A 19,428-nucleotide genomic window follows, 5' to 3' on the forward strand; every position below is an offset into this window, starting at 1 on the left:
GACTTCCAGCCTCCAGAATTGTGAAACAGCAAATTTCTGTTGTTCAGTCTGCGGTGCTTTGTTACAGCAACCCTAGCAAACCAATACAATGGGGATGCAAAATGGTGTGGCCGCTTTAGAAAACAGGTTGCCCCTTTTTATGAAGTAAACCATATACTAGCAATATAACCCAGAAATTCCATTCCTGGGTATTCACCCGAGAGAAATGAAAACATGTTCACACAAAGACCTCAAAATGAATATGTATAACATAATTATTTACAATAGCCCGAACTGTTGAAACAACCCAAATGTTTATCAACTGATGCGTGCATAAACAAATCATGGTATATCCCATCCAATGGAATATTATACACCAAGAAAAGGGATCAAATTACGGGCACATACAAAAATGTGGACAAATCTCAAAAGCATTCATTCTCTCAAGTGAAAAAAGTAAGACACCAAAGACTACGTAATAATTTCCATTTAATGACATCTTGGAAAAGATAAATCTAAATGAACAGAAAACAGATCAGTGGTTTCCAGGGGCTGGAAGCAGAAGAAGGCAATTGATTACAAAGGGGCATCAGGGAACATTTGGGTGATAGAAATGTTCTATTTCTTGATTACAGTGATGGATACATGTCAGATTCATCAAACTGTATCTTAAAATGGGTAAACTTTACTGTATATTAATTTATTTCATATAAATATTTGTATTTATAAACATATAATATTTCATATATTTAAAAAAATAATAATGAGCTATCCTTCTTTGCCTAAGGGGCAAAAATTGTCAAAATTAATAACATCCAACATTGGTGAAGATGCAGGGAAATGATTACTTCCATGCAATCCTGTTGGGTGTTTAAATGAGGACAGTCTTTCTGGAAAGCAAATTGGTACTTCTCTATCAAAATGTAAAATATACCCATCTTTTGACCCAGCATTCTCACCTCTAGGAATCTTGCCAAACTACTTGCACATTTGCGAATACGTCCATAGCAGTGTTGTTTATCATGGCCAAATGTAAGCAATCCGTGGGAAAAAAAACTTATCACAGAAATAGGAGCTCAAAGATATATACCAAACTGTTGACATCCTTAGATCATCAGGGAGGAGAAAAGGAGGCACGAGTGGGGACTGAAAAGGGACCTCTGAACATTTTACTCAATATTCTTCTGTATTGTTTAAAATATTTTATGCAGAGAATGAATTCATACCATGTGTAATATTTTTTTTAACCCTGGGGCCAGAATTTCCATTTTAATAAGTTAAAATGCTTCTCACTCCTTCAAGAGTCCCCTTCTCTGCTCTCTCTTATTTGACAAATGCACTTATTGTTTCAAAAAAAATATTTCGTTGAGATGGGTGCCAAACATTCATTTAGCTTAGCAGATTTGAGACAAAGAAATTCTTTACAAGAAAATAATGCTAGGTGCTACCAGCGCGTGATGTTACCAAAATAATGACAGCAATATCGAGGGTCATAAAAGTAAAAGAAATTGACTGACTCCGCTTAGGTGCAGACCCAGTGATCAAGAATTTCATATGCTTAGTGAAGGTTTTCTCCGAGTTGGCCCAATGACAGGAGCAAAATAAGGGTGAGAGGAGAATGGAGGAACTGTGGACCATTTACACTGCGGAGAAGGGACTAGAAATGCTTCAGGGAAGAGCAGAGGGGTTGACGTTAGATCCAGACTTCCCTGACCCCAGAGGGTAAATATAAAACAAATCAACTTCAATGACAGTGAAAAACACCGAGTTCCTTTGGACCAAGGCTACGATCAGGGACTTTGACTTTGCAAATACCTGGTGCGCTTGCAACACGTGGCCTCCAAGGCCGCCCTGGGAGCATGCGCAGCTTGGGCCGACCAAGTTCCCGGGTTTCCTCCGCGTCTCCACTCCTGGCGTTGAGCAATCAGATATCCCCTTTGCTGGTGGATTCATCAGCCTGGGGAAAACCAGAGATTTGCTTGAGCTATCGGAGTCATTGGAAAGGAGGATGTAGGTAAGTCTTTGAGCTACAGTCATTCTCTGGGGCCATTTCTCCCCCCCGTGAGAGAATTATATGTCATTTTAGAGATCTCTCGAATTTTTCCAGGTGAAAGTTCCAGAAATGATGATCTCGTTGAATTATTTCTTAGCAGACTTTAAGCGAGAAGTAGAAAATCAAATGATTACAGAAATACCTACTCACTTTGAAAGTCCCTTACAAGCAACCATTAGACATCTTAGTGTCTTTGCCCGACCTAGTAATTACAGTATTTTCCCACTTAATTTGGGACTGAGATGAAGAGGGATTCTGTTAAATTGGGGGCCAGCAAAATTTTCCTGTAAAGGGTCAGATGGTGAATATTTTAGGCTTTGTGGGCCTTGTGGTCTCTGTCACAACTACTCGATTCTGCCATTTTAGTGCAAAAGCAGCCATAAGTGAATGGGTGTGACTGTGTTCCCATAAAACTTTATTAATGATGCCCAAACTTGAATTTCATATAAATTTCATGTTTCACAAAATATTAATCTCCCTTTGTTTTTGTTTTGTTTTTGTTTTCTTCAACCTTCGAAAAAGGTAAAAAAAAAAAAAAAAACATTCTTATCCTCGAGCCTTACAAAAGAGGAGGTGGACTGGATTTGGCTCACAGGACCTCGTTTGCCAACATCTGCATTAAATCTTCTTGTCATTTATGCTTTTTTGTTACAAACATCTTTTTATTTTGAAACCTCCCTCTTATGACACGAAATGTCTTAACAGGTAGATAGATGGATAGATAGGTAGAACATTGATGGTTGACAGATAATAGATAGATAAATAGGATTCTTTTTAAGCAAAAGAAATGGTCTTTGTCCCTTTGGGATATTAGAATGTAAGCCCCCTGAGGGCTGTGCTTAGCATAGTGCCGGGCACACAGTATAGGTTTGAAAATTTCTCTCAGATAAATGAACATATAAAGATCAAAGGAGGGGAAGTTTGGTTCCCATTCTCAAACCATTAGCAACACTCCCTTTCTCCAAGCTATGAGTGTTAGGTAGATGCCAGGTGTCAAAAACTGTTAGGTGAGATCTACATAATGAAGGTGAATTGCCAGGAGTTTGTCAGACAGAGGAGCATTGCAACATCAGAGCTCAAACGCAGCAGCAGACCAAGATGAAAGTCTGAAAGGTATCACAAAAGGAAGGACCTGTCTGGATTGGCCTTACCAAAGGAGAAGTCCAAGTGTGGGGAGAGAAAGAGAGCTAAATCAAGGGAAATAAGATCCCAAATTATATTGGTTAGGTATTTAAGCCCTACTACAGTGACTTAAACACTTAAGATTTCACTTTTTCTCTCATAAAAGAATCCCTGAAATAGACAAGCAGGGACAATATGGCAATTCCATCAAGTTTTCAGAAAGGTAGAGGCAGGATCTTCTTTTTTTTCCTTCTCCAAGTTACCTCATAATTTAGGGCAGCTGCTAGAGCTCCTGCCATTACATAAACATTCCGGATTGCAAGTACAGAAATGAGGAATTTTAGGACAAAGGGTGCACTTATCAGCTGAGTCAACTCTCCTAATCAGTCTTCCCAAGGCATTGTGCACATTTCCGCTTACCTATCAATGGTCAAAATTTAGTCATATGAACATATTGGCTGCAAGGGAAGCTCAGAAACACAGCTTTTTGATGGGAGCATTGCTGCCCACAGAAAATTGGGGTTCTATTTCTAAGGAAATAGAAGAGAGAGAGTATTGTAAAAGCAACTAGCCATATCTGCCTTAACTAATCGTGGTTTATTAATTCATTGATCCATAAATATTTATTATGTGATTACCATGCCTGCCAGACAGGGCTACGTCAGAGAACAAGGGAAGCCCCTGTTCTCGTGAAAATCAAGTTCCAGGAGAGACCAGAGGCATTAAACGGAACTATGTGTAGTGAAACATTCTAAAGTACTATTGGATCATATAAACTGGGTGATCTGTCCCAGGGGGGTGACAAACTTTGTCTTCAAAGGGCCAGATGGCAAATTTTTTACACTTTGTGTACCATATGGTCTCCGTGTCAACACTCTACTCTGTCATTATACACAAAAACAGGCACAGGGAACGTGTAGATGCATGGGCATAGTTGTGTTCCAATAAAACTTTATTAACAAAAGCAGACGGTAGGCCGAATTTGGCCCACAGGTCATTGTTTGGTGACTCCTGATCTAAGCTAATGTGAGAGCTCAGTTAGATCCTGACGTGATGAGGCGTGAAAGATGCTCAGAAGTTCATTATGAAGAAAGGAGTGGGGCTGACATGGAGCTTTCCAGGCAAAGAGTCAAAAGGTACATTGTTTCAAAGATGGAGCTACAAGAAAGAACAAAGCATGTTCAAGGATTTTAAAGGCATCCAAATAGAATGGAGTGTAATCAGCAAGAAGAAGAGAAATGAAAGATGAGTTGGTAGGAGGCTGAAGTCAGGGCTTCCACAAGTAAGTCTGTACTTTATCCTAAGGGCGCTATCGAGTGACTGAGGGTTTTTAATAAGGAAGGGACATGACTAGAGTTTTAAGTTCATTCTGGCTGTTGGATGGGTGAAGTTACTGGAGGGGTTAAGAATAGAGGACAGACATCCATCAGAATGGCTAAAAGGAAAAATAAAATCCAATAACAACAAATGTTAGTGAACTTTTTTTACTCACAACACTTCCGGCACCAAATGTGTGGGGTTTTTCCTCACACCAAGTAATTCTCCAGCTCTCCGGGCACTAACTAGGGGTTTTACAATTCATTTCAATTCTGACACTACCTACCTAGAGTCAGTGCCATAGTCCCCACGTTTAAGAACTCAGTCCCCCCAGATGGCCCTCACTTCAGTCACAAACATTGGGTCCCAGGGTCCTCACGCTTCTGTCTGACTTGGCTACAGATCAGGAGTTCCCACAAACCCCTCCCCTAGGTTCAACAGTTTCCCAGAATGGCTCAGAGAACTCGGGAAGACAGTTCACTTGTGTTTACTGACTTATTATAAAGGATACCACTCAGGAGCAAGCAAATGGAAGAGATGCATAGGGCAGGGTTTGGGGTGGGGTTGGGGTTCGGGGAGCTTCCATGCCATCTTGGGGCACACCACCCTCCCAGCACCTTGACGTGTTCACCAACCCAAAGGCTTTGCACCCCCTATTGTTGAGGGGTTTTCATGGAGGTTCGTTATGAAGGCATGAGGGATGAGATCATTGGCCATTGGTGACCGACTCGATCACCAGCCCCTCTCCCCTCCGCAGAAGTGGGACTGCAGGGCTGAAGTTTCCAACCTTCCGGTCATGCCCTGGTCTTCCTGGTAACCAGCCCCTATTCTGAAGCTACCCAGTGGCCCCCAGCTACCAGGCATCTCCTTATCATACAAGGGACAATCTCCTCTCCAGAAAGGCCAAGAGTTTTAGGAGCTGTGTGCCAGGAACCAAGGATAAAGACCAGATATTTATACTTTATCACAGTAGGCAAATGAATGGACAACCTGGGACATTTCGTTAGCTTCTGCTGGGAGGGTAAATTGGTACGACCAATTCAGAAGACTGTTGGGAAATTTCTAGTAAAGCTGAATGTGCTCCCACCCTGAGAGTCAACACTCCTACTCCTACTCAAGAGAAATGCTAAAATACACAGACACGAACGTCCATAGTCACCCTATTTGAAATAGCCCAAAACTGGAAATAACCCAAATGCCCAGCCATAGTAGGATGGATAAATAAATTGTGTTATCCTTATCAAATGTCATAAAATGCAACCTTGAGAATGACCAATCCACAAGTATGTGCAGTAACATAGATGAATTTCACAAACATGAGCTGTAGTGAAAGCAAGAAGCCAGAGACAAAAAAAATACAGCCCGTTCTGCCATGACATGACATCTGCGTACCTAAAAATCACTGCTCTACACAAAATCACTCAATAAAAACCACAGGGCTTGCAGGGGACATGGGGTGAGGGGGACAACACTAAAAACTTTGTTAGTGATGCATTAAAAAAATAGGAAACTAATAAAAATGGTATCACAGTTTTACATATGTTAAATGCTTTAAAAAAAAAAGTGCATAAATGCTACAATAAATATGGCACTTTGGAAAAGCCCTGAAGTTGCTTGTGGAAGTGACATCAGAGGGTTGCAGCGTGTGAGTTCTTGTGGAGCAGTGGGAGGGGTGGTCTGAAATGGGAAACTGTACTCCAGGTATGGATGAGTGTGTCTTATCACAGACACAGTGAACTGAGGTCGACAGCAGATGTTTGAGGTGTCCGCATTTTGTGTATTTCCCCAGGGTTCAGGCCAGCTGGGTGCTGTTCTCTACATTTATTTAGTGTTTCTTGCAACAAAATCACACATCAGCCAATGCCAAATCTGCCTGACGTTCACATTGTTCCCTAATAGATTAATCACACTGGAACAAAATTGCATTTTCAAAACAAGTGTGATAGCAGAACTGACTGCACATTGGATGATTCCATTTTATAGAAGCTTCAAAACCAGGTCAAGCCCTCTCTATGTAAGTCAGGATAGCAGTTACCCTTGGGTGGGGTGAGGTGACTGAGAAGGGCAATGAGGAGGCTCCCGGGGAGCTGGGAACATTGTGTGCCTGGGTGCTGGCTCCATCTGGGGAAAACATTATGGAGCTGCGCCCTTCACCATACGTGCACTTTGCTATGCATCTGCCAAACTACAGTAAGACATTTACTATGCATGAATGGATGGATGTTCAAAACAGAACCTAACAGAGCAGCAAGAAAAGAAAACTAGTTAGGAAGTCGGTCTGTCTTCTAGACGAGAGAGAATGGTGGCCTGGACCAGGGTGTGAGCAGAGTGGATTGAAGAGCTGCCTAGAATGCAGCAGTGAAGGGTCCAGGGTAAGTCCCAAGTTTCCCTCTGGAGTGAAGGATCAGACTGACCACAGAAGGGAAGCTCCCATTTCAGATGAACCTCTCAGTGTTTCATCCCTGGCCAATCTCCCTGCAATTTTGGACAGAATTGACCAGCCAGGACCAAGCCCACTGCATTGCTAACAACACCCAGATACTTCTTCCACTGGGTGTTTGGGGTCTGTCTTCTTTTTGGAAACAGAATGGCACTGAAGGAATGTTCTCTTGTGGAGCATCTTCATGATGTCACTGAGCACGGACCACAGTGAGAGCATCATGGTTGCCAGAACACAGGAGAAGCCTGAGATCCTAAACACACCAAACTTCCAAGCAAAATGGCACACGTTTGTACTTCTTTATCCACCTTAAAACAGTCATCATTACAGAGGGGCCGGCCCGGTGGCATAGTGGTTAAGTTCGAGCACTCTGCTTCAGCAGCCTGGGGGTTCATGGGTTCAGATCTTGGATGCCGACCCACACACTGCTCATCAAGCCATGCTGTGGCAGCATCCCACATACAAAATCCAGGAAGATTGACACAGATGTTAGCTCAGGGACAATCTTCCTCACCGAAAAAAAAAAAAAGAAAAAAAAAGAAAAGTCATCATTCTCCCTTCCCCACCCGCATAGGGTAAATAATTTAGAGGGTAGATTTTTAAAGTCAGAGACTTGTAAAGCACAGGAAATCAAAATCCGCTCAGTTTCATGGTTTGTGGAGACTTACTGCTCTGTGGTTTCCAGCTTAGAAAGAGTTCTTTTTAAATTAATTTTTAATAGCATCTGCTGTTACTGTTTTTCTATATCGAGAAAAACTCTGCAAAGACCTGAGCTCAGCTTCTCACTTAATCGTCGTCTTTGTGGGAGGAATGAGTGAGCTGAGAGTTGACGTGCCGTGGGCATCCAAACTCTGTCTCAGCTGGCGCGCTTGGAGTCTGTGCAACTTAAATCGCAAAGCCCCGGGGGCTGGGGCTTATCTCCTTTATCTCTTGTACAGGGCTGAACAGACTGTGGGCATTCAACAAGTAATAAATAACGCTATCTTACATATCAATAGCACGTGCAGTCTGGTTGGGAAAAGCCGATTCTGAAAAAAGCAAGACCCAAGCAGCACCCAAGCCTTGCATTTGATCCAAAGGTGACCTCGTGGAAAGACATCTTGAAACTCGAGAGGCGGGGGGGGGGTGTGTTGCTTTGCATTTCCTCTGTCCATTTCGATGCCCCTGAGAGTAAGACGATAAGGGTTTTCCGAACAGCATCCGCGATTCCTCAGGTTTGATAACTAACTGGCCTTCAGTTAATATCTGCTGAATAAATAATAGTAATAACTAATGTTTATGAAGGGCTGACTCTGTGTCAAGCACTCTGATAATCTTTTACAAGAAGCCTCTCATTCAACCACCATATCAACACTATGAGGCAGGTTCTATCCTGAGCCCCATTTTACAGATGGGAAAACAGAGGTTCAGAGAGATTTAGTCACTTGCTCAAGGTCACTCAGCTAGTCAGTGGTAGTGCAGGATTTTAACTCCAGCTCAGAACCACTCCACTGTACTATGTCTGTAGGTTAAATGCCTCATCAACCTTTGTGCCTGAGTTTAGACCAAAAGAAAGGGATTCTTGAGATTCAAGGGGAAAAAAAAAAACTTGCCAAGTGATTCTTGAGTGGTTAAGTCTCCGAGGAAGGGGTGGATGCTGCATATATCTCAGTCAGTTTGCCCTGAATATAATAAACTCCAAAATGTCACAGAAACTTGGAATTGGGCATTGAAAAGAGCTCCAGAGATTATTTAGTTCAACCTCTTACCCAATAAAAGACTCCTTTCCATGGAATACTGCAGCTTCTGCTTACATGCCTCCAGGGATAGGAGGCTCACCACCTGAAATACCTTAAGTGGTTCTAGAGGGCCAGATTGCCCTTTCCTCACCTTTAGACCTAAAACAAGAAATTGGTGCCTAATTCCTGGTGCTTCCCAAGAAAAACAGATCCGGGGCTGGCCCCGTGGCCGAGTGGTTAAGTTCGCACGCTCCGCTGGAGGCGGCCCAGTGTTTTGTTGGTTCGAATCCTGGGCGCGGACATGGCACTGCTCATCAAACCACGCTGAGGCAGCATCCCACATGCCACAACTAGAAGGACCCACAACGAAGAATACACAACTATGTACCGGAGGGCTTTGGGGAGAAAAAGGAAAAAAATAAAATCTTTAAAAAAAAAAAAAATACAGATCCAGCTGCCTAAGTGAACACTCTGTTCGGTTTGTTTCCTGGAGAGAAGAAATGATACCAGAACTCATTGAGGCTCCCTGTCAGCTCAGGACCCCATAGTCCACTCTCAGCTCCACAATCCCCAGATCTACAGAAGCCAAGCATCTGTATCCTCCTCGAGCCCAATTTGTGGTTCTTTCACCTGAGGTCACACCTCCCATAAGTGGCTGCGCCAATGCTCCAGCTCACATCTGGGTGATGCCCGCAGCCTGCCTTCATTTAGCAGCGTCCGATTGAATCCGGGACAGAAAGAGCAAGATCTGTGTCTCCACACACACAGCCACTGCACCTGCAGAAAGAGGCACAAAGTGGGTCTCGCCTAGTTTATCCCCCATTTGGAGCGCTGTAATATTTTCAAGACCCCAGACTCAGAAGGTTGCATCATTCCTACAGGCAAATGACTCAGGCGACCTCCAAACGGAGCATTCAATACTGGGCCCTCTTGGCACCTGGTATAGGTGTGCTCTTTGCAAAGGGGTTAAGCCAACCATGGCACCTGCTGGACTTCTAGCTCAGGGCTCGAACTGACAACACTCACGGTCAACAAGTTCTGTGAACACATTGCAGCTCCACCACTCACCAGCTCTGAAAACACAATATTTGTTTACTGGTCTATAACATGCCTTTCCCAACTCAGATGCGAGAGCCCCGCCATTGGGGACTTTGTGTGTCTGCTTCATTGCCATTCCCCCCGTGTCCGCGACAGTGCCTGTGCACAGGAGGTACTGAACAGATATTTGAGTGAATGGATGAATGGACGAGCAAGCCTCAGCTTAGTCATCTATAGTTAAGATCTCAATCTCTGAGGCACGGTGGCTGTAAAGACTGAGTAGGAACGCCCGCGCATTCAGAAGGTGTTTAGTACAGAGGCAGGCATATTGTAAGCATTCGGTAAATAGGTGCTATTTAAAAGAGACACACACTCATCAACGGATGAATGCATAAAGAAAATGTGGTATATACATACAATGGAATATTATTCAGCCATAAAAAAGCAGGAAATCTGCCTTTGGCACAACATGGAGAGCATCGTGCTGAGTAAATAAGTCAGGCAGAGAAAGACAAATACTGTATGTTCTCACTACTATGCGGAATCTAAACAAGCCAAACTCATGGAAGCAGAGAGTAGAATGGTGGTTGCCAGGCTGGGGGGGTGGGGGAAATGGGGAGACGCTGGTCCCAGGGCACAAACTTCTAGCTATAAGATGACTACTGGGGGTCCAGTGCACAGCCTGGTGACTCTAGTTAACGGTACTGTATTGTATACTTGAAAGTTGCTAAGGGAGTAGATTTTAAATGTTCTCACCACACACACACGCATGCACACAACGGTAATTACATGAGAGGATGGAGGTGCTAACTAACCTTATTGTGTAATCATTTGGCAATATATACGTGTATCAAATCATCACATTGTAAACCTTAAACTTACATATATGTTAATATCTCAATAAAGCTGGAAAACAATGGCAGGATAAAGTGAAATGAAATGAAATTGACACACAGCACTCAGATTGACACTTACAGACCATCAGGCAGATAGAGACAAAAAGACACACACCCAGAGAGACGCACAGACATTTGTGCAGACACGTGCGCGGACCCACACATGCTGAGACACACAAAAAGACACACACACGGGAAGCAACAGAAATCCATCACAAGTGTGGCTCTGTTCCCCTCCACGCAGCCCACGTCCGCCCCGAGCGCCCCCCTCCCCGCCGCCCCCCAGCTCCCATGTTCGGAAAGTCGAGCGGGCCAGGCTGTTTGATTGGCGGAGCCCCCTTCGTGGTTTTCTTTTTCCGAGTGCGGTTTTCAAGCGACATGGGGAGTAATGAGAGGAAATAATTCTGTTCATTGTTGAACAACCGGAGTACACCGTGGCAATGTGTCTAACAGATGTGGGCGCGGGGAGAGGATTTCTATACATGACTGTGCACTCGGTCTGTCTCCGAAGATGGGGAATTCAAACCGGCATTTTTATTTTTTGTGAGGGAAGGCCGCGGGAGGAGAGCTTGAAGCCGCTCCAGGGGTGTATTAAGTTGGACAGCCCTGAAGCACGTGGGAGCAGTGCCTGCAGCCCGCTTTCTCCCGAGAAGCATATTGCATGTGTGCTGATGTTAATTCCTTGAATCGATACACTATCACAGAGTTGGGTTTTATTTCTCCTTGCCCCCCTACAAAGAACGTTAAAAAAAAAAAACTCTGGCCGAAGGGAAAATCACTTCATGGGGACGTCCAGATGAAACCAGGATTCTGGCTACTTTGGGGTCCTGAATGTGATAGCGGAACTGGCATCCTGTGAAATGCACCCCATGTCTCCTTTTAGTGAGAAAGGCCAGTGTCACTCACTCTGCCTTTCCTGCCAGCTAAATGTCTCTGCTTCCTATGCATTCTTCCAGCTCTTAACAGTTTAGGTCAAGGATGCTTTATCTTATCTCTGCTCTTTCAGCTCAGGCCTTCAGTAATGAGGCCTCTGCCGGGGGCCAAGGTCATGCTCTTTCCTCCTGGAGAAGCCAACAGCTTTCTCTGGTCCACGGGCGTAAGCTTAACCAAAGAGACAACCAGCTACATGTGAGCTGGATCCAGCCCCCAGACCTGTTTTGTTTGGCTCACCGAATGTTGGCTCAGACGATATACTTTTTTAAAAATTTGAACCATTTGCCAACATTTAAAAAGTCAGAAGCTTTCACATAAAAATTCCAGTTTTTCAGTTTTCTTGAAAACTTGAAAGTTCTGGCAACACTCAGCCTACATTCCTACCAGGTCGTAATCAGCTAGAGGTGAGTGGTGGGTGGTGCCTTGAGACAGGACCCTGCATTTTGCCACAGTCCCCACCACTCCCAATTGTCTCCTTACACTGTGTCTCAGAGTCATTTGCTCTCTATTAGTGAGCTCTCACTGTTGTTTTACTTACGGAAGAATTAAAGGGACAGTAAAATAGGTCTTGTACCCATGTCACTTTGAAAAGTAGAGAAACAAAGGATCACGATGGTGTAATAAAATAATATGCTAAGTTCATTACAGGAATCCATTCGTTTAATATAACTCCTCTCTGGGGGTTGGTAAGTGGATACTTTTATTATTATTATTATTATTCCCATTTTAGATAATGGGAAACCAAGACATAGGGAAATTAATGTAGCAAAGAAAGCCATGTTTTTCAAGGAACATGGGATGTATTTCTTTGTAGAAATGAAACCTGCCTTATGTACCATGTTAACCATCTTCCCTGTGTCCTTGCAGACCCACTGTCCACTCTTATCCGCCCTCCTCTCTGCCCCTGGAGATTGATCCTTGGGGATCTGTATGAGTCCCTTCTTTGACTTCAAGTTGGACTTGGCCAACAGGAGACATGGGGAAGAAATGCGAGTGGAAGTGACACTGGAGTCTATACTCCCCAGCTCCCTCCCTGTGGGGGCACTCAGTCTCAGCAGGTTGGCTGAGTCCTTCTATCCAAGGTCAGGTCTCCTGTCCAGGGCCACTCCATAGCGTTGCCATCTCTAGTAACTTCTCCTTCAGCCTAGGGGAGGTAAGCGCTCCCACCTAGCCTCAGGGTACCGTACTTTTCTGCTTGGTTTCCCCCTACCCTGTGAGTCCCCTACGTCCTTCCCAGACATTTGAAAACAGTCGCTTGAGTAACCGCTTATCCAATGGCCCAGTTGGGGAGTACCATCTGGTCCCTGCCAGAATCCCGCCTAACAAATACATCTTTGATCAGCTTCACTCATTTGCCCTACTTGCCCAGCCCTCGAAGATATTTGAATCTCCTACCCTGAGCTACACTTGCATTTTATAGAGAGCATGAGAGGAGTCCAATAAGTTCATCTGTTGCTCTCAGAAATGAATTTCCTACCACTGGAACTGGTAAGATCGCCTTTCACTCAAAAAGAGAGCAATATCTGGAATCATGCCCTGGGTTTGAAAGACTGTGGAGTAAGGAAAAGAATTCTAGAAAAGGAGTCAGGAATCCTGGATTCCACGTAGAATGCCCCCTTTCGGAAGCATAATCCCTCTTCAGAAGCAGAGAGAAAGCCAAGCAGCCAGCTGGGCCTTCATCAAACACAATCGTGCAAAATAACTTGGCCACAGATAGGGTTTTTCCAGGCCCTGCCTGGGGTAGAAGGCAGCCTGCCCATATTTTTCTCTTTCTATTTTGTTTCCCTGTTCGACCCCCATCCCTACCTCCCCTTAAGCCTTGGATAAATTCCCCTTTCCCCCAAAAAATTTGCCATTGTGCATCTATGGCATAAATGTTTGTTTCTCAACAAAACTTAATTTAAACATTTTCTACATGGGAAAGGAATGCCTCTTTTAACATAAAAATCAATCAATATTGTTAATAAACAATGTACATGTTATTTAACATCAGTGGGCCGTGCAAGTTCCACCAGGTCACTTGGCATTTCTATAGCAACATGTTTCTGGATAATTCCAGCGCCCCTGGCCAGGCCTCACCCACCAGCCTCTCAGTGTTAAATTAATCACATCGGCGAGCACTGGATGAGATCAGAATTGTGCAAAAGGCCCCTTGGAAACGAAATCCTTTCTCAGCCAAAAGCAGAAAGAGCGAAAATATGATTTCACTCATTCTTTAGCACATGTTCGCGAAGGGCCTTCTCAGTGCCAAGCTGACCTGGGTCCTGGAGCTTCAGAGGGGAGGAGAGAGCCTCCTCTGGGGCCTGTGCTCCAGTTGGCGCCCACACACTCAAGACCCTGCTTTGATGGAATTTTCAAGTGCATGAGAATCACAGGGGTGATTCTCCCTGGTGATTTGTTCCCCCAGCTCTGGTGCGGGGTGAAGCAGACGTTGGAGAAAGGGAGCTACAGACCGTGAGACCAGCACGTGCAAATGCACAGAGATGGGAATGCCAAGCGTGCCCAGATAACTACAAGAAGTTCCATATTGCTGACGATCAGGCGTTCTAGAGTCCAGCATCCACACATCCACCCACATTAGAACATAAACTCCCTGAGAGTAAGCATCCTCTTCTTTTGTTCATGACCACTGTGCCTGATACTTAGTAGCAGCTCAAAAAATATTTGTTAAATGAACATACCAAAATATCTACTGAAAACCTTCTAGGTCAGATGCTTGGCTGGGGATAAAGACTGGACAGAGCACAGATCCAGCTTTCCTGTGTTCACAGACTGAGGGAGTGGGTTACAAGTAAGCAAAGGGAAAATCGTGATACAATGTGATAAATACTAAGATTGGGAGCTGCTAAGGTGAACATCTTGGTGAATGAAGAACCCTGGAGAGAGTGACATCTCAGCTGAGATCTGAAGGGCAAACCAGAGTAACCAGGGGACGAGAGGACAGGAATGGACATTCAGAGCAGTGGGAACAGCACATGCAAAGCCTTGGAGGTGAGAAGAAGCATGAGAGGATGGGATCACTGGAGACAGACAGCCAACAGGTGCTTGTGTCAAAGAGAAAGGTCATCCATCAAACCAGAACACGGAAAATAAAGGAAGATAGATAGATAGATAGATAGATAGATAGATAGATAGATGATAGATAGATAGACCAAGATTGCCAATAAAAGTTCAATCACTATGGAGAGGTCAACCCTAATAACCAAATCTAGAGAAGTCACCCAGGCCCCCAGGCTTTCTCTCAATAAAGACACAACACCTTTGTTAATTACTTGCTGTGTGCCAGCCACTGTGCTTTGAAGGTGTTTGGTTTTCAGCCCTAAGACATGGGTACCACTATTATCCTCATTGTGCAGATGAGAAAACTGAGGCTCTGAGGTGCAAAGTGACTCCCCACACAGGGTTCATAGGACTCAGTCACACAGATAACTGAGATTTGAACCCGGGCCCATGAGGGCAATGGGGGCACCTTGTAGACAGAGGGGCAAGCAAAGAAAGGAGTGAGGAGGCTGAGGAGGGAAGTGGGTCATTTTATCTACACAAATGTCTTCGTGGCTCATCAAAGCCCACAGAAGGCTGGGATGGAACCCGCACAGGAATTAAGGTGGAGTGAAGGTGGGGAGGATGGAACAATGAGAGGCATTCTCCACCTCGTGGGGCCTGGTGGTTGCCAGGGAGATGCGTCAAGGTGATGAGGCCAGAGATCAAAGGCCTCCCCACGATTTTCTCCTTAGTTGGAGTTGAAGGATCAACTGTTGTAGCTACCGAAGAAGCAGGGAACACAGCTAGTCGTCCCACTCTCTGGGACAGTTTCTTAGCATCTGCTTCTGAAGCTGAGACATAGAAGATGGTCAAGGTGGGGTATTCGTGTCCTTTAATGATTATTTGTAATTAACTTTAATTTTCTTTTTTTTTTTTTTTTTTGAGGAAGATTAGCCCTGAGCTAACTACTGCCAATCCTCCTCTTTTTGCTGAGGAAGACTGGCCCTGAGCTAACATCCGTGTCCATCTTCCTCTACTTTATATGTGGGACGCCTGCCACAGCATGGCTCGCCAAGCGGTGCCATGTCCGCACCCAGGATCCGAACCAGTGAACCCCAGGCTGCCGAAGTGGAACATGCGCCCTTAACCGCTATGTCACCGGGCCAGCCCCACTTTTAATTTTCTTTACACTAAGCTTGTTGTCAAAAATTCAAACGATAGATACAAACTGGATATACATTAGAAGGAAAATTCTCTCCCTCTAATTGAAACCCCTGATAACTGACTCTTCCTAAAACGACACATGAGAAATTGAATTGCTCTTTGGGAAGAGAACTGGGCGCCCCTGGTCAGCAGAAGGGGGAATTCTTCACTGTATATCCTTTTATGGCTTATGATTTATTTTTAATTCAAAAAGTATAAATAAACTTTAAATAAAAATTATAAATATAAATCTAATTTTTAAAACTGGAATAATATACATAAAATTTAACCCGCTCTTAAATATGTAGTTGTTCCTTGAAGACTTTTTTCTCTTCGTATATAGAAACATAGATATGTAATGTATATAATTGTTCAACAACAGTGAAATCATTGGAGGATATTGTAAAGATCTATTTCATCCTTTTTGAAGATTTCATAGAATTCCTTCAGAGCGTGATCTGTTTAATCTATTGACAGACATAATTTATTTCATCTGGTCCCTTTCTTTAAAGGAGAGGATTGAAATGTTGCTGTTCCGGTTTCATGCTTCCACCTGTGTCACCCCAAACTGAAAGGGAGCAGGGTCACTCCGTGGGGACTTCAGTTCAAAGCTTGAACACTTGGACAACTGAGTCAGGCAGGCCTATGACGCGGTGGACGGATGCAAGAGCCCTTTAATCAGACTCCCTGGGCCCAAACCAAGGCTCTACCCTTGACCATCATGGGCTCTCAGGCTAAACCTCAGTGTCCTTATCTCTTGAAAGAGCTTCATCGTGTCCCCCTCATGAGGAGTAAATGAGAAAATCGGTAGACGCCTGCCGGCTGCCTGCCGTGGAGTACCTAAGCGCTCGGAAAATGAGTGGTACGATCTCATTCTCATTATCATTGTCATACTATTACTCCCTCTGGCATGACTCTTCACTAAGCCCCCTCCCCATCCACTCACTCGACACACGCTCATTGAGTGCCTCGTATGTGCCCCGCTGGGGTCCACCCTGGCGAGGAGGAAGGCCTCCATCAGAGGGGAAATAGACCCAGCTTTGGCTCCGGGGCCCGGGCTTCACGTCGCACCTCTGATCTGGCCTAAATCAGCTCGGGCCCTTCCAAAAAGAGAAGAAAAAAATTAAAAACAACAAAAAATTTGCCTAGAGTTCAAAGTCACTGATGTGGCTCCAGACCATCAGGACATGGTGTTGGTTTCCAGGGCTCTGGGAAATAGTTCCCGAACGGGGATGTTTCAAGAGAAACTTTAAGGTAGGGCCAGGGAGGACTTCCAGAAAGTGTTTGTTCCCACTCAATTCTCAACCAAGGGACCACCATGGGAAAATCAGTGTTATATTGTTAAATTGTAAGTTAACATAATAATAGGAGTAGTAATCACGATAATGACAATAGGTCCTCGTTATTCAGGGTTTACTACATGCCAGACTCTGTGCTAAGAGCTTTCCATGCATCATATCATTTAATCTTCACTATAACCCAAGAGATATGAAGTGTTAAGATCTACACTATACGGACGAGCCACCCGAGGCTCAGAGAGGTTAAGGGGCTTGCCCAAGGTTACACAGCTGGTAAACAGCCAGACCAAGATTCTAACTGTAAAGCTCATGCTCTGGAGATCTCTGTCACCCAAAAGTCAAAGAGCAAAGATTCTTCAAACTTGGGGAGGAGTTGGACTTCCCTAAGAGACATCCACACCTGTGGCCTCCTTCTCTGTGCCCCTACAAAGGCCACCACAGAGAGCATTTGCAGAGACAACAGAAGACCAGAAAGCCAGCAGAGAGAGCTCAGTGGTTACCTTCCCTGTGGGCGTACACGGCTCGGGGGCTCCACACACAGGCTACGGAAGAGGGGGTACAGAAGCCTGAATCATTTAGCACACGGCCCAGGAAGACAATGGATGACATTGTAGGCTGAGGGAGCTGAATCTGAGAACCCTGGAGACCTGGCCACATCTCTCTAATCGGATCTGAAAGCCACATTCCTTCACTTCCCCCAGGTTGCTGCGAATTCCTCAGGCTTATTAAGCAGGTATGACCCGTCTTTTTGATATAAAAACAATAGGCTGTGTGCCAGGCCGGTCTGCGACCTAACAGAAAATAAAAAGTCAGCAGCACAGAGCCTGTCACCTCAAACACACATCTGGAAAGCATTTGCTATTGATATAAAAATGGATGTGTGGATAATGCATATGTGTATTTATGAATCTGGTGTATTAATCATAAAAGCCACAGTGAGAAAGGGCCATTCTTATCCCAAAGCCAGCCCTCATGATGAGCTTTTGGATAACTTTGGGGATGACTTATCCTAACGGAGGCCAAACGCGGGGCGAAGGAATCTCAGACACACACCCTCTTCCCCACCAGCTGTGCCTTCAAAACCCGACTAGGCTAAACACGGACCAGTTTTCTCTGGTGTCATAGAGTAGATACATCTGAAAAATACATGCTGGTGGGGTCGGCTGATTCCAGCTCCTTCCAATGAAAGCTCTTACTTGACTGAAATCCAGGTTTCATGGAAAACTGCCTTTTGCAACAGAGCTGGTTGGTATACACGGCTTCATTAAGACGGGAATTAACATGAGGAGAGAGTGGTAGGACAAAAGGGTTGGGCTGTGAAGTGGCAAGTAAAATAAAATCATTGCTATGAGTCTTCTACAGATTCTGCCGATCTAGGGTAAGCCGTAATGGTAGTTAACTTAGGTCCGCAGAGTCTGGTTCCTCAGCCTATGACTCTGATTAAATAACATTGCATTCCATTTGTTGGACAGCTGGAGCTTCATCTGAAAAATGGTGAGATGTCTGGGATGGTCTCAAAATGCTGGGCGACGTCTGAGAAATTCAGTTAGGTGGATGCAGGGCGTCCTGGGGAACTGCGTTAAGCATTGAAATTCAGTGGAGCAACTTGGCATGTGCAGATCTCCAGTAGCAGGGTCTTGGGTTGGAAGCAAGAGGGTTAATATGGCCATGGTGAGGATGCCTGAAATTTACTTTGGGAGGCTGGTAGGGGCAAAGAGGTACAGACCTTAAAGCAATAGGCAGTCATTCTTCAGAATAATACATCCAATGTACGTGGAGTGGCTATGTAACCTCCCACACATGTTAAGATACTGTGAACAAGGCAAACTCATAGTCACAGAGACAGATAGGAGGTTTTGTTTAATCGAGCTGCTGCTCACATGAGCAACTTTATTTGGTTTGTTCCAGGATAAAGAGCCACAAGATAAAAGAGCTATTTATCTAAGAAAGGTTGGTTGCTGTATCAGTCGAGATGGGCCAGGTTATGCTGCAGTAATAAGCAATCCCCAAATGTCTGTGGATTAAATCAAAAAAAGTTTGTTTCTTGCTTTCCCTGTGATGTCTTTTGAAATCAGCTGAGAATTCTGCTCAGCATCATCTGCATTTAGGGACCGAGGCTGAGATAGGAAGTAAGAAGTAAGAAGCCACAACCAAAAGCATTGTGGGTCACTACAGCAAAGGGAAATAGTGTCATCATACATGCCAGCTCTTAAAGCTTCCATCCAGAAGTGACATACATCACAACCACTTGCTGTTCAATGGCCAGTGCAAGTCCTATGGCCACTTTAAGGGACCGGGAATGCATCCCATAATGTTCCCAAGCAGAAGGAGAATGAGAAGTAACTAGTGTACAACACTAATTTAAAAAAAAAAAACCACAATGATTTTCCAAGAAGATGAGCTGGTGAGACCATAATAAGCATAGCGCCTAGCATTTACAGAATGTTTT

The 19,428-nt window shown here is 44.4% G+C and overlaps 2 long non-coding RNA genes across 2 annotated transcripts in view; one reads left to right on the forward strand and one right to left on the reverse strand.

The window, feature by feature from the left end:
* Positions 1-19,428, reverse strand: part of LOC111774641 (uncharacterized) — a 187,033-nt gene that overhangs the window by 124,893 nt on the left and 42,712 nt on the right. Inside the window, exon 3 of the long non-coding RNA XR_011441357.1 lies at positions 1,795-1,936. This is a non-coding gene — a long non-coding RNA (uncharacterized lncRNA). The remainder of the gene's footprint in view (positions 1-1,794; positions 1,937-19,428) is intronic.
* Positions 15,162-17,867, forward strand: LOC138915311 (uncharacterized). The gene is made up of 2 exons (XR_011421113.1): positions 15,162-15,352; positions 16,194-17,867. It is a non-coding gene; the product is annotated as an uncharacterized lncRNA (long non-coding RNA).

Source organism: Equus caballus, chromosome 8 (assembly GCF_041296265.1).
Source record: "Equus caballus isolate H_3958 breed thoroughbred chromosome 8, TB-T2T, whole genome shotgun sequence".
In the NCBI taxonomy this organism is placed as follows: Eukaryota; Metazoa; Chordata; class Mammalia; order Perissodactyla; family Equidae; genus Equus; species Equus caballus.